This window comes from Scyliorhinus torazame, chromosome 26, assembly GCF_047496885.1.
Source record: "Scyliorhinus torazame isolate Kashiwa2021f chromosome 26, sScyTor2.1, whole genome shotgun sequence".
NCBI classification, from domain to species: Eukaryota; Metazoa; Chordata; class Chondrichthyes; order Carcharhiniformes; family Scyliorhinidae; genus Scyliorhinus; species Scyliorhinus torazame.
Window position 1 is genome coordinate 14,222,604 of NC_092732.1, and position 13,168 is coordinate 14,235,771.

Consider the following 13,168-nt stretch of genomic DNA (forward strand, 5'->3'; position numbering starts at 1 on the left):
TGGAGAGCAGAAGGAAGTCAATGATTTTACTCTTCAGCATCTCCGGAACTTTCATTCTCCTCTGGACAGTGTTTGTTATTAAAGTTTTCTATCTTGATTTGAGAGGAATAATTGACCTCACCCTTCCTCAATATAACTTACAGGAAGTCGGATTTATGTTGGTGGATATAAATGGCTGCACAAACACATTTATTTACGTGGTGACTCAGTCCAGGTTTAGGAAGCAGATGAAGATCGCGGTAACATATCCGGTTACTTCAATTATGAAATTAATCAAAAAATAAATCTGATTGACAGCCGCTCAGCCAATCAGGAGCTCCAGCGGCTGAGTGACAATCCCTCATCCAGTCAGGAGGTCCACACGTGCACTGACAGCTGACACAGCCAATCAAAGACGTCGCTTTGAGACTGACGGCTTCCACATCAAATCAGTGAGCTCGTGACGCTTATAAGAAAGACCTCAGCCAATCATAAACTTCGCTTTTAGTCTGGCAGTTGTTACAGCCAAACAGTAAGCTCGGAACACTGAGATGCAAAATCTCAGCCAATCAGAGACTCCGCTGCGATATGTGCATCTCTGCAGTTAACCAGTTTATCCGTCCCCCCATTTAATAAACTGCAACTCCTGTGATGCTGTTGTTTCCTTTTCTCTAGTCTGATTTCCCAACTCAATGATCAACGTCTGATCACAATTGGACCATCTCCAGCTCCTCCCTATAAATTATTCTATTGTCTGTGGGCACTGGCCTTCTGAAGGCAAACATGGGATGAGCAATACATACTGGCCGAACCAGCGACGCTCGCATCTCGTAAACGTGACACTGCCATACGTTTACCGCAGACTGTCCCCTTCACTGTTTACCCTTCTGAAATGTGCAACCTTACTTCGGAAATAATGTCTGCGGATTCCGTTTGCACGTCCACAATGCCTTTACATTATTGCTGCTGCTGTTTTCAAAGTATAATTAGTGGTGTTCTTAGTATAGTTGTAACAGGAGGAGAAGCATTAAAACTAACGCCTCATTTCTATCCAGCCTTTCAAGCACATTGTATCAAGGTGCCAATAAATTTTCTCTTCAATTCCTGTCATTTTAACCCCACCCCCAGAATAATAATTATAATATTTTGCTTTGTTTTGGCTTGATCGACTTGCGTTGCTCTTTATTTTTCTCGTTGTTTTGTGATTGTTTCTCAAACCCTTTGCTCCACTCACCCATCTGGACTCTTCTATGTCAAATAAACATGTGGCCTCCTTTTTGGTCGGAACAACCAAAATTTCCATAAATGCATATTGAGTGACATTGGTGGGGAAGTTGGAAGGTGACGTTAACACACCTGCTATAGACACAGATAACATCCTTTCCACAATTGTATTCAATCAGAATCACACTCAATTATAATCCAACATCCCAGAAAGGAAACTGATGATCAAAGAAAATTCTGAAGGAGACCCCAGGTCCGGGCTAACCAGGTGCTGCACAACTGAAAAACGTTGTTAGTCCCTTTGTGTGTGTGTGTGGCTGTCTGAATATGTCTGTCTCTGTATGTGTGTCCACGTGTGTATGTCGATCTGTGTGTGCCCCTGTGTGTCTATGTGTGCGTGGCTGTGTGTGTGTGTACGTGTCTGTGCGCTCCTGTGTGCGTCTATGTGTCTCTATGTTTGTCTGTGAGTCTGTCTGACTGCCTGTCTTTGTGCGTGTGTGGGTTTGTGGCTTTCTGTGTGTGTCTGTCTTCGGGTGTGTGTCTGTGTGTATATGTCCGTGTATGTGGGTCTATCAGAGTATGCATGTCTGCGTGTGTCTGTCTGTCTGTGCGTTTGTCGGTGTGTGTCTGTGTGTGGGAGAGGGTATCTCACTGTGTGACTTTGGGGACATATTGAATTGGAGTATGTTTGGGGCTATTGATGGGAGAGAGGCAAATGTTCTGTTGTATTCTCCAGTGCGGCCGTGTCCCTCGCGGCAGTTTATGTGGTCCTGCTATGCACTCTCTCTGTAAAAACTATATTATCGACTTTCGAAATGTTTCTGAGGCCGCAATGTCCATTATTTGAAAAACAATATCAAACACGCCTGCAGCACGTCCTTATTTCTAATGGACAGGGTGGGCAAAGTGAGAGGGAGGAGCAGAGTTGGGGTATTGGTTCGGTAGAGATCGAGGATTGGGCAGGTAAAAAGCTGGGGAGAAGTGGGAGAGAAAGTGAGAGGGAGGATCAGAGGTGGCATATTGGGGAGGTAGAGATGAATATCAGATATTGGGAAGACTAGTAATCCAAAGACCCAGGATGATGACGTGGAGACCCAGGTTCGAATCCCACCACAGCAGTTGGTGAAATTTAAAACACCGCAAAATACCTGGAAACAAAAGTCTAATGATGACCACGAAAGAACATAGAACATAGAGAAATACAGCACAGAACAGGCCCTTCGGCCCACGATGTTGTGCCGAACTTTTGTCCTTGATTAATCATAGATTATCATTGAATTTACAGTGCAGAAGGAGGCCATTCGGCCCATTGAGTCTGCACCGGCTCTTGGAAAGAGCACCCTACCCAAGGTCAACACCTCCACCCAACACTAAGGGCAATTTTAGACACTAAGGGCAATTTATCATGGCCAGTCCACCTAACCTGCACATCTTTGCATCGCCGATTGTTGAAAAATCCTTCTGGTTCACTATTATCCTTTATTTAGGGATGGAAATCTGTTGTACTTACCTGGTCTGGCCCACATTAGGCTCGAGAGCCACAGCAATGTGGGTGCCCTCTGAAAGCCAATTCAACCGCGACAAATCCACAGAAATAAATGTAAACTGGACAGACGAGGCGTCATCGAACCAGGCACCGGAAAAGACAACGGCAAACCCAGCACTGCTGATCCTGCAAAGTCTTCCTGTGGTAAAGGCGGGCGAGCTCATTCACAGAGCAGTTAAGCAACAGCCTGATATAGTCACACTCACATAATTATACATTGCCGGGTATGTCCTGTCTCACCGGCAGGACGAACCCAGCAGAGGTGGCGGCACAGTGATATATAGACGGGAGGGAGCTGCCCTGAGAGTCCTCAACATGGACTCTGGACCCCATTAAGTCTCATGGATTCAGATTAAACATGGCCAAAGAAACCTCATCCTGATTACCACGTACCAGGCACCATGAACTGATGAATCAGTACTCCTAAAATGTTAATCACCACGTGCAGGGAGCACTGAGGGTGGCAAGGCGCAGAGTATGCTCTGGATGGGGGACTTCAATGTCTATCACGAAGAGTGGCTCGGTAGTACCACCGCAGAACAAACGGTCCGCGTCCTAACAGACGCAGCTGCACGACTGGGACTGCAGCAGCTGGTGAGGTAACCAACAGGGAAAAACATAGTTGACCTCATCTTCACCAATCTACGTGCTGTAGATGCATCTGTGCATGGCGGTATCGGTAGAAGTGACCACCACATAGTCCTTGTGGAGAAAAAAATCCTGTAATCAAATTGAGGGTACCCTCCATCGTGTTGTGTGGCACTACCACCGTGCGAAATGGTATATACTTCGAAGAGATCTGGGAAGTCAAGACTGGACATCCATGAGACGCAGTGGGGCACCAATTGAATTGTATTCAACCACAACCTTCAACATCATGGTCCGGCATATCCCTTACTCTACCATTACTACCGAGACAGGGTATCAACACTACCCCAATGAAGAGTGCAGGAGAGCGTGCCAGAAGCAAAATCAAGCATACCGAAAAATGAGCTACAGCACGGGACAAGTGTTGTGCCAAACAACATAAGCAGCACCTGATAGGCAGAGCTAAGCGATTCCACAACGAACACATCAGATCTACGCTCTGCAGTCCTTCCACGTCGAGCCATGAATGGTGGCGGACTATTAAACAACTCTGGAGGAGGCGGCTCCACAAATATACGGCTGAAGGCACTGGATGCTGCAAAAGCTATGGGCCCTGATAACATCCCGGCAATAGTACTGACTACAGTGCTCCAGAACATGCGCACCCCTCGCCAAGCTGTTCCAGTACAGCTACAAATTGGCAGCTACCCGCTGATGTGGAACATTTCCCGGGTCTGTCCAGGGCACAAGAAATAGGACAAATCCTACCCAGCCACTATCTGTCTCCATCATTATTAAATTTGTAATGCGTCATCAACAGTGCTATCAAGAAATTGAGCAATAACATGTACACGGATGCTCGCTTTGGGCTCCGCCAGAGTAACTCAGCCCCTAACCACATTACAGCCTTCGTTCAAATAGGAAGGAAAGAGCTGAATGTGAGAGGCGAAGTGAGAGTGACTGGCCTTGACATCAAGGAAACATTTGACTGAGTATGGCATCAAGGACCCTAGCGAAACTGGAGTCATTGGGAATCATCTCCGATGGTTGGGGTCATAGACGGCAGAAAGGAAAAGTTTGCTGTGGTTGCAAGTCAATAATTTCAACTGCAGGACCTCACTGCAGTAGTTCCTCAGGATAGTGTTCTATACCCAACCATATTCAGCTGCTTCACCAATGACATCCCTTCCATCATGAGGTCAGAATTGGGGATGTTTGCGGAGGACAGCACCAATTGCCGCTCCTCAGATAATCAAGGCAGTCCCTGTCCAAATGCAGCAAAACCTGGACAATATCCAGGCTTGGGCCATGCAAGCGGCAGACAATGGCAATATCTTACAAGAGAAAATGTGACCAATGCCCCTTGATATTCAATGGCATTACCGTCACTGGATAACCCACAATCAACATCCTGGGGGTTATCATTGATCAGAAACTGAACTGGACTAGCACCAAAAGCTAGTAATCCGACGCCGTGTACCTCACTTTCCGACCCCCGAAAACCTGTCCACTATCTACGAGGCACAAGTCAGGAGTTTAATGGAATGCTCTCCACTTGTCTGAGGTAGTGCAGCTCCAACAACACTCAAGAGGCTCGACACCATCTAGGACAAAGCAGCCCGGATGATTGCACCACCTTCCACAAACATTCAAACTCCACCACCATCGAGCAACAGTGGCAGCGGTATGTACCATCTACAACATGCACTGTAGTATCTCACCAATGTTCCTCATACACCTTCCAAACCCATGTCCACTTTCATCTAGAAGGTCAAGAGCAGCAGACACCTGGGAACCCCACCTCCTGAATCTTCTCCTCCAAGTCACGCACCACCTTGACTTGGAAATATATCGTCGTTCCTCCACTTGCACTGTGTCAAAATCTTGCAACTCCCTCTCTAACAGCATAGTGGGGGTACCTGCACATGAAGGACTGTGGCGGATCAAGAAAGCAACTCACCACCCACCTTTGAAGCGCAACTTGCGATAGAAAATAAATACTGGCCTAACCAGCGATGCCCATATCCCGTAATTGAATTTTAAAAAGATATAGATCTGGGGAGGAAAGCGAAGGAACGAGAGAGTGAAAGAGACAGGAGCAGAGATGGGATATTGGACAGGTAGATATGGAAATCGGATAAGTATATAGCTGGGGAGGGTGGGAGAGAAAGTGGCTGAGATTGGGTATTGGATCGGTAGAGATGGATATCATGCAGGTGCAGACCTGTGAAGGACGGAGAGAGAAGAACAGAGATGGGTTGTTGGATCAGTAGAGTTGGAAATTGGATAAGTAGCTAGGAGGAGGGTGAGAGAAAGTAGCAGAGATTGGGAATTGGATGGGAAGAGATGGATATCGTATAGGTGAAGGACGGAGAGAGAGAAGGGAGATGAATTGGATGAGGGAGAGGTAATGGGAGTGAATGGGAGCTTCACTGCTCACATTGAATGCACAACAGCACCAATCCTGGAGTGAGCAGGTACAGTGTGTGGGCAGTGAATGGGTGCGGGAGGAGGGGAGTCTGGAATGAGACCCTCTCTGTTGATGTGGTTTTAACAATGAGTGAGAAACACAGCTCGCGGAGGCAGGTTGAACACAGAGGGAGACACAAACAGGCTCTCGGAATGGGTGGCGGTAACATTGGGGGGAGGGGAGGAAATCAAAGCCAAAGGTCCAGCAATCTCTTCCCTGGCCTCCCATAGAATCCTAGGATAAATCCCATCAGGTCCCGGGGACTTATCTATTTTCAGCCTGTCCAGAATTGCCAACACCTCTTCCCTACGTACCTCAATGCCATCTATTCTATTAGCCTGGGGCTCAGCATTCTCCTCCACAACATTATCTTTTTCCTGAGTGAATACTGACGAAAAATATTCATTTAGTATCTCGCCTATCTCTTCAGACTCCACACACTATTTCCCATCCCTGTCCTTGACTGGTCCTACTCTTTCCCTAGTCATTCGCTTATTCCTGACATGCCTATAGAAAGCTTTTGGGTTTTCCTTGATCCTTCCTGCCAAATACTTCTCATGTCCCCTCCTTGCTCGTCTTAGCTCTCTCTTTAGATCCTTCCTCGCTACCTTGTAACTATCCATCGCCCCAACCGAAACTTCACACTTCATCTTCACATACGCCTCCTTCTTCCTCTTAACAAGAGATTCCACTTCCTTGGTAAACCACGGTTCCCTCGCTCGACGCTTTCCTCCCTGTCTGACCGGTACATACTTATCAAGAACACGCAGTAGCTGATCCTTGAACAAGCCCCACCTATCCAGTGTGCCCAACACTTGCAGCCTACTTCTCCACCTTATCCCCCCCCCCCCCAAGTCACGTCTAATGGCATCATAATTGCCCTTCCCCCAGCTATAACTCTTGCCCTGCGGTGTATACTTATCCCTTTCCATCATTAACGTAAACGTCACCGAATTGTGGTCACTGTCCCCAAAGTGCTCTCCTACCTCCGAATCCAACACCTGGCCTGGTTCATTACCCAAAACCAAATCCAACGTGGCCTCGCCTCTTGTTGGCCTGTCAACATATTGTTTCAGGAAACCCTCCTGCACACACTGTACAAAAAACGACCCATCTATTGTACTCGAACTATATCTTCTCCAGTCAATATTTGGAAAGTTAAAATCTCCCATAATAACTACCCTGTTACTTTCGCTCATATCCAGAATCATCTTCGCCATCCTTTCCTCTACATCCCTAGAACTATTAGGAGGCCTATAAAAAACTCCCAACAGGGTGACCTCTCCTTTCCTGTTTCTAACTTCAGCCCATACTACCTCGGCAGAAGAGTCCCCATCTAGCATCCTCTCCGCCACCGTAATACTGCTCTTGACTAGCAGCGCCACACCTCCCCCTCTTTTGCCTCCTTCTCTGAGCTGACTAAAACACCTAAACCCCGGAACCTGCAACATCCATTCCTGTCCCTGCTCTATCCATGTCTCCGAAATGGCCACAACATCGAAGTCCCAGGTACCAACCCACGCTGCCAGTTCCCCTACCTTGTTTCGTATACTCCTGGCATTGAAGTAGACACACTTCAAACCACCTACCTGAACACTGGCCCCCTCCTGCGATGTCAAATCTGTGCTCCTGACCTCTATACTCTCATTCTCCCTTACCCTAAAACTACAATCCAGGTTCCCATGCCCCTGCTGCATTAGTTTAAACCCCACAAAAGAGCACTAACAAATCTCCCCCCCAGGATATTTGTGCCCCTCAGGTTCAGGTGTAGACCATCCTGTCTGTAGAGGTCCCACCTTCCCCAGAAAGAGCCCCAGTTATCCAAAAATCTGAATCCCTCCCGCCTGCACCATCCCTGTAGCCACGTGTTTAAATGCTCTCTCTCCTTATTCCTCATCTCACTATCACGTGGCACGTGCAACAACCCAGAGATAACAACTCTGTTTGTTCTAGTTCTGAGCTTCCATCCTAGCTCCCTGAAAGCCTGTCTGACATCCTTGTCCCCTTTCCTACCTATGTCGTTAGTGCCAATGTGGACCACGACTTGGGCTGCTCCCCTTCCCCTTAAGGATCCCGAAAACACGATCCGAGACATCACGCACCCTGGCAGCTGGGAGGCAACACACCAACACCGAGTCTCTCTCGTTCCAACAGAATTTTCTACCTATCCCCATAACTATGGAGTCTCCAGTGTCTAATGCTCTACTCCTCTACCCCCTTCATTCTGAGCAACAGGGACAGACTATGTGCCAGAGACCTGTACGCCATGGCTTACCCCTGGTATGCCCCCCCCCAAACAGTATCCAAAAAGGTATACTTGTTACTAAGGGGAACGACCACAAGGGATTCCTGTACTGACTGCTTTCTCCCAGCCCCTCTCACCGTCACCCATCTATCTTTATTCTTCGGAGTAACTGCATCCCTGAAGATTCTATCTATGACCAGGAGAGCACTTTGGAGATAGTGACCATAATTCGGTGACTTTCACTACAGCAATAGAGATGGGTCGGAACATACAGTAGGACAAGGTTTGTAACTGGGGGGGCAGGGTAATTACGATGCGATTAGGCAAGATTTGGGGAGCATAATATGGAATCAGGAACTGTTAGGGATAGGCACAATTGAGATGTGGTGCTTACTCCAGGAGCAAATACTGTGTGTCTTTGATATGTATGTCCCTGTCAGGCAGGGAGGAAATGGTCGAGTGTGGGAACCGTGGTTGACAAAAGAGGTTGAATGTCTTGTCAAGAGGAAGAAGGGGGCTTATGCAAGGATGAGAAAACAAGGTTCAGTTAGGGCACTTGAGGAATGCAAGATAGCTAGGAAGGAGCTCAAGAAAGGGCTTAGGAGAGCTACGAGGGGGCATTAAATGTAGGGTAGGATCAAGGAAAACCCCAAGGCTTTTTACACTTATGTGAGGAATAAAAGAATGACCAAGGTGAAGTTAGGGTCGGTCAAGGACAGTAGTGGGAATGTGTGCATGGTGTCTGAAGATATAGGAGAGGCCCTAAATGAATACTTGTCTTCAGTGTTCGCAAAGGAGAGGGGCGATGTTTTTGAGGAAGATGGTGCGATATGGGCTGGTAGGCTGGAGGAGGGAGATAGCGGAAGGAAGATGGGTTAGGATTTTTGAGAAGCCTGAGGATAGATAAGTCCCCTGGTCCTGATGGGATATATCCTATGATTCTTTGGGAGGCAAGGGATGAGTTTGCAGTGCCTTTGGCTTTGATCTTTATGTCCTCACTGTCTACAGGAATAGTGCCAGAAGAATGTAGAGAGGCGAATGTTATCCCCTTGTTCAAGAAAGGGAATAGATATAACCCTGGGAATTATAGGCCGGTTAGTCTCACTTCAGTCATAGGTAAATTATTGGACAGGGTCCTGAGGGATAGGATTTATGGTCATTTGGAAAGATACAGCTTTATCCAGGATAGTCAGCACGGATTTGTGAGGTTTTTTTTGAGGCGGTCACGAAGAACATAGATGCAGGTAGAGCAGATGGTGTCGCAGACATGGATTTTGGTTAGGCGTTTGTAAAGGTGCCCCTTGGTCGGCTCATGCAGAAAGTAAGGAGACATGGCATAGAGGAAAATTTAGCCGATTGGATCGGTAATTTGCTATCACAAAGAAGACAGGGTGGTGGTAGATGGTAAATTTTCATCCTGGAGCCCAGTCACCAGCGCTGAACCACAGGGATCAGTGCTGGGCCCTCTGCTATTTGTGATTTTTACCAATTACTTGGATGATGGAGTGGAAGGTTGGGTTAGTAAATTTGCTGATGACACCAAGATTGGTGGAGTAGTGCATAATGTGGAGGGCTGTTGTAGGCTGCAAAGAGACATTGATATGTCGCAGAGCTGGGCTGAAAAGTGGCAGATGGAGTTTAACCCTGATAAGTGAGAGGTGATTCATTTAGGTAGGACGAATTTGAATGCGGATTACATGATTAACGGCAGGGTTCTGAAGAATTAGGAGCAGAGAGATCTCGGAGTTCATGTCCATAGATCTCTGAAAGTTGCCACCCAAGTGGATAGAGTCATGAAGAAAGAAATAGTGTGTTAGCATTTATTAACAGGCGGATTGAATTTAAGAGCCGAGAGGTTATGCTGCAATTGCACTAGACCTTGGTTAGGCCACATTTGGAGTATCGTGTGTAGTTCTGGTCATCTCATTATCGGAAGGATGTGGAAGCATTGGAAATGGTGCAAAGGAGATTTACCTGGATGCTGCTTGGATTGCAGGGTAGGTCTTATGAGGAAAGGTTGAGGGAGCAAGGGCTTTTCTCATTGGAGCGAAGGGGGATCAGAGGTGATTGAATTGAGGTGTATAAAATGATGAGAGGGATAGATAGAGTACACGTTCAGCGACCTTTTCCTCGGGTGGATGTAGCTGTTACAAGGGAGCATAACTATAAGGCTCGTGGTGGAAGATATAGCAGGGATGTCAGATGTACGTTCTTTACTCAGAGAGTGGTTGGGGCGTGGAAGTCACTTCCAGCTATGGTAGTGGAGTCGGACACTTTAGGAACTTTGAAGCGGTTATTGGATAGGCATATGGAGTGCACTAGAATGATTGGGAGTAGGTTGATTTGATCTTAGTTTCAGACTAGTTCTGCACAACATCCTGGGCCGAAGGGCCTGCACTATGGTGTACAGTTCTATGTTCTATTTTCAATCAACTCGATCCATGCCTCTCATCATCTTATACACCTCTATCGAGTCACCTCTTTGCCTTCTTCGCTCCAGTGAGAAAAGCCCGAGCTCCCTCAACATTTCTTTATAAGACATGCCCTGCAGTCCAGGCAGAATCCTGTTAAATCTTCTTTGTACCCTCTCCAAAGCATCCACATTCTTCCTATAATGAGGCGACCAGAACTGGACACAATATTCCAAGTGTGGTCTAAATTGAGTTTTATAAACCTGCAGCAAAACCTCGCGTCTCTTAAACACAATCCCCCTGTAAATTAAAGCCAACGTATCTTACGCCTTCTTAACAACCCTATCAGCCTGGGTGGCAACTTTGAGGGATCTATGTACGTGGACCCCAAGATCCCTCTGTTCCTCCACACTTCCAAGAATCCTGCCTTTCACCCTGTATTCAGCATTAAATTTCGACCTTCCAAAATGAATCACTTCACATTTATCAAGGTTCAACTCCATCTGCCACTTAGCAACCCAGCTCTGCATCCTGTCAATGTCCTGTTGTAACCTGCAACAACGCGCAACACTATCCACAACTCCACTAACCTTCGTGTTATTGGCAAACTTTCTAACCCACCTTCCACTTCCTCATCCAAGTCAATTATAAAAACCAAAAAGAGTAGAGGTCCCAGAACAGATCCCTGTGGGACACCACTGGTCACTGACCTCCAGGCGGAATACTTTCCATCCACTGCCAATCACTGTCTTCTTTCGGCCTGCCAGTTCCAAGTACTGATCCATGTTCTAAGTTAATCTCCCTTATTCCTGACCCTCCTTGTATTCAAACAGACACACTATAATCCATTCCACTGAGTGCAACTTTGTCCTATCAACTGTCTATCCTTCCTCACAGAGTTGCTGTATACTATTTCTGCCTATTCAGCAGCTACGCTATCCTCTGATCCATAGCTCTGGTTCCGATCCCCCTGCCAAACTGGTTTAAACCGTCCCGAAGGGCTCGAGCAAACATCCCACCCAGGATATTGGTGCACCTCCAGTTTAGGTGCAATCCGTCCTTCATGCATAGGTGAGACTTTCCCCAGAAGATATCCCAATGATCCTCATATCTGATGCCTTCCCTCCTGCACCAGCCCTGTAAGCACGTGTTCAGCTGCACTCGCTCTCTGTTCCTTGCCTCACTTGCACGTGGCACCGTTCGCGATCCTGAGATCACTACTCTGCTTGTCCTGCTCTTTAGCTTTCAACCTAACACCCTAACATCACTTTTTTGATCCTCATCCCTTGTGTTAGCTATGCCGTTGGTGCCTATGTGCACCACGACTTCTCGTTGCTCCCCCTCCCCTTAAGAATACTGTAGACTCGATCCGAGACATCCCTGGCCCTGGCAACCGGGAGGCTACATATCTTCCGGGAGACTGGCTCGCGCCCACGTAATCTCCTACCTATTCCCCTAACCAATGAGTCTCCTATCACTGTTGTTTCTCTATTTCCCTTCCCTCCGGAGCCACAGAGCCAGACTCAGTGCCAGAGACCTGGCCGCTTGGGCCTTCCCCCGGTAGGTCATCCACCCCCGCTACCACATCGAAAAGGGTATACTTGTTTTGAAGGGGAACGGCCACGAGGGATCCCTGCACAGTCTGCCCGTTAGTTTCCTTTCCCCTGACTGTAACCCAGCTACTCTTGTCCTGTGCCGTGGGTCCGGCTACCTCCCTGTAACTCTTCTCTATTACCCCCTCTGCCTCCCGGTTTATCCGAAGTTCATTCAGCTCCAGCTCCAGTTCCCTAACGCGGTCTCTGAGGAGCTGGAGTTGGGTGCACTTCCCGCAGGTATAGTCAGCGGGACACCGCTGGTATCCCTCACCACCGATATCCTAGAGGAGGAGCATGCAACTGCCCTAGCCTCCATCCCCTCTTATCTTACATAATATCGCTGCCCTGTGGGCCAATTGGAACTCCACCCTCAGACACTGCTGCCAGTCAGCTGCACTCTCTGTAAACCCCAGGCTCCCTTCACACTCTTTGAGGAAATGTTGGAAATGAAATGAAAGGAGCACCTTACTCCCTCCTCACCTAACTCCTTGAGTCACCAAACTCTCACTATAGCACTCAAATGCTCTCAAATTCAGCACTCAGTGCAAACAAAGTCTGCACTGAATCTGGTTCACCTTTATACTGTGACTCTAACCTCTGAAAACTGGCCTAATCCAATTCACCAATTAACAAGCTCCAGTTGCAAGTAGCTACAAGTAGAACCTCTATTTAAAGCTGATTGAAAATTCACCTTCTTCTAAACCAAGCAGCAACTTTTAAATTAATTAACAAAATAAAAGAAAGACTAGACGTTAGATAAAACTGAACCCTCAATATCCTTCAGTCACCAAACACTCACAAAAGCACTCAAATACACCCAAATACAGCACTCAGTGCAAAACCCAGTGTGTGCCCTGTGTGGGTCTGTGTGTGTGCGTTTCTGTGTGCCTCTGTGTGGGTATGTTTGTGCGTCTGTGGTCCTGTGTGTGTCTGTGTGTGTGTACATGTGGATGTGCATCTGTGTGTACGTATGTTTCTCTGTGTGGGTACCACTGTGTGGGTCTGTTTGTGGATGTGCGTGTGCCTGTGTGTGTCCATATGTTTGTGAATGGGGGCTGCCTGAGTGTGTGTGTGTGTGTGTGTGTATGTATGTCTGTTTGTGCGCGTGTC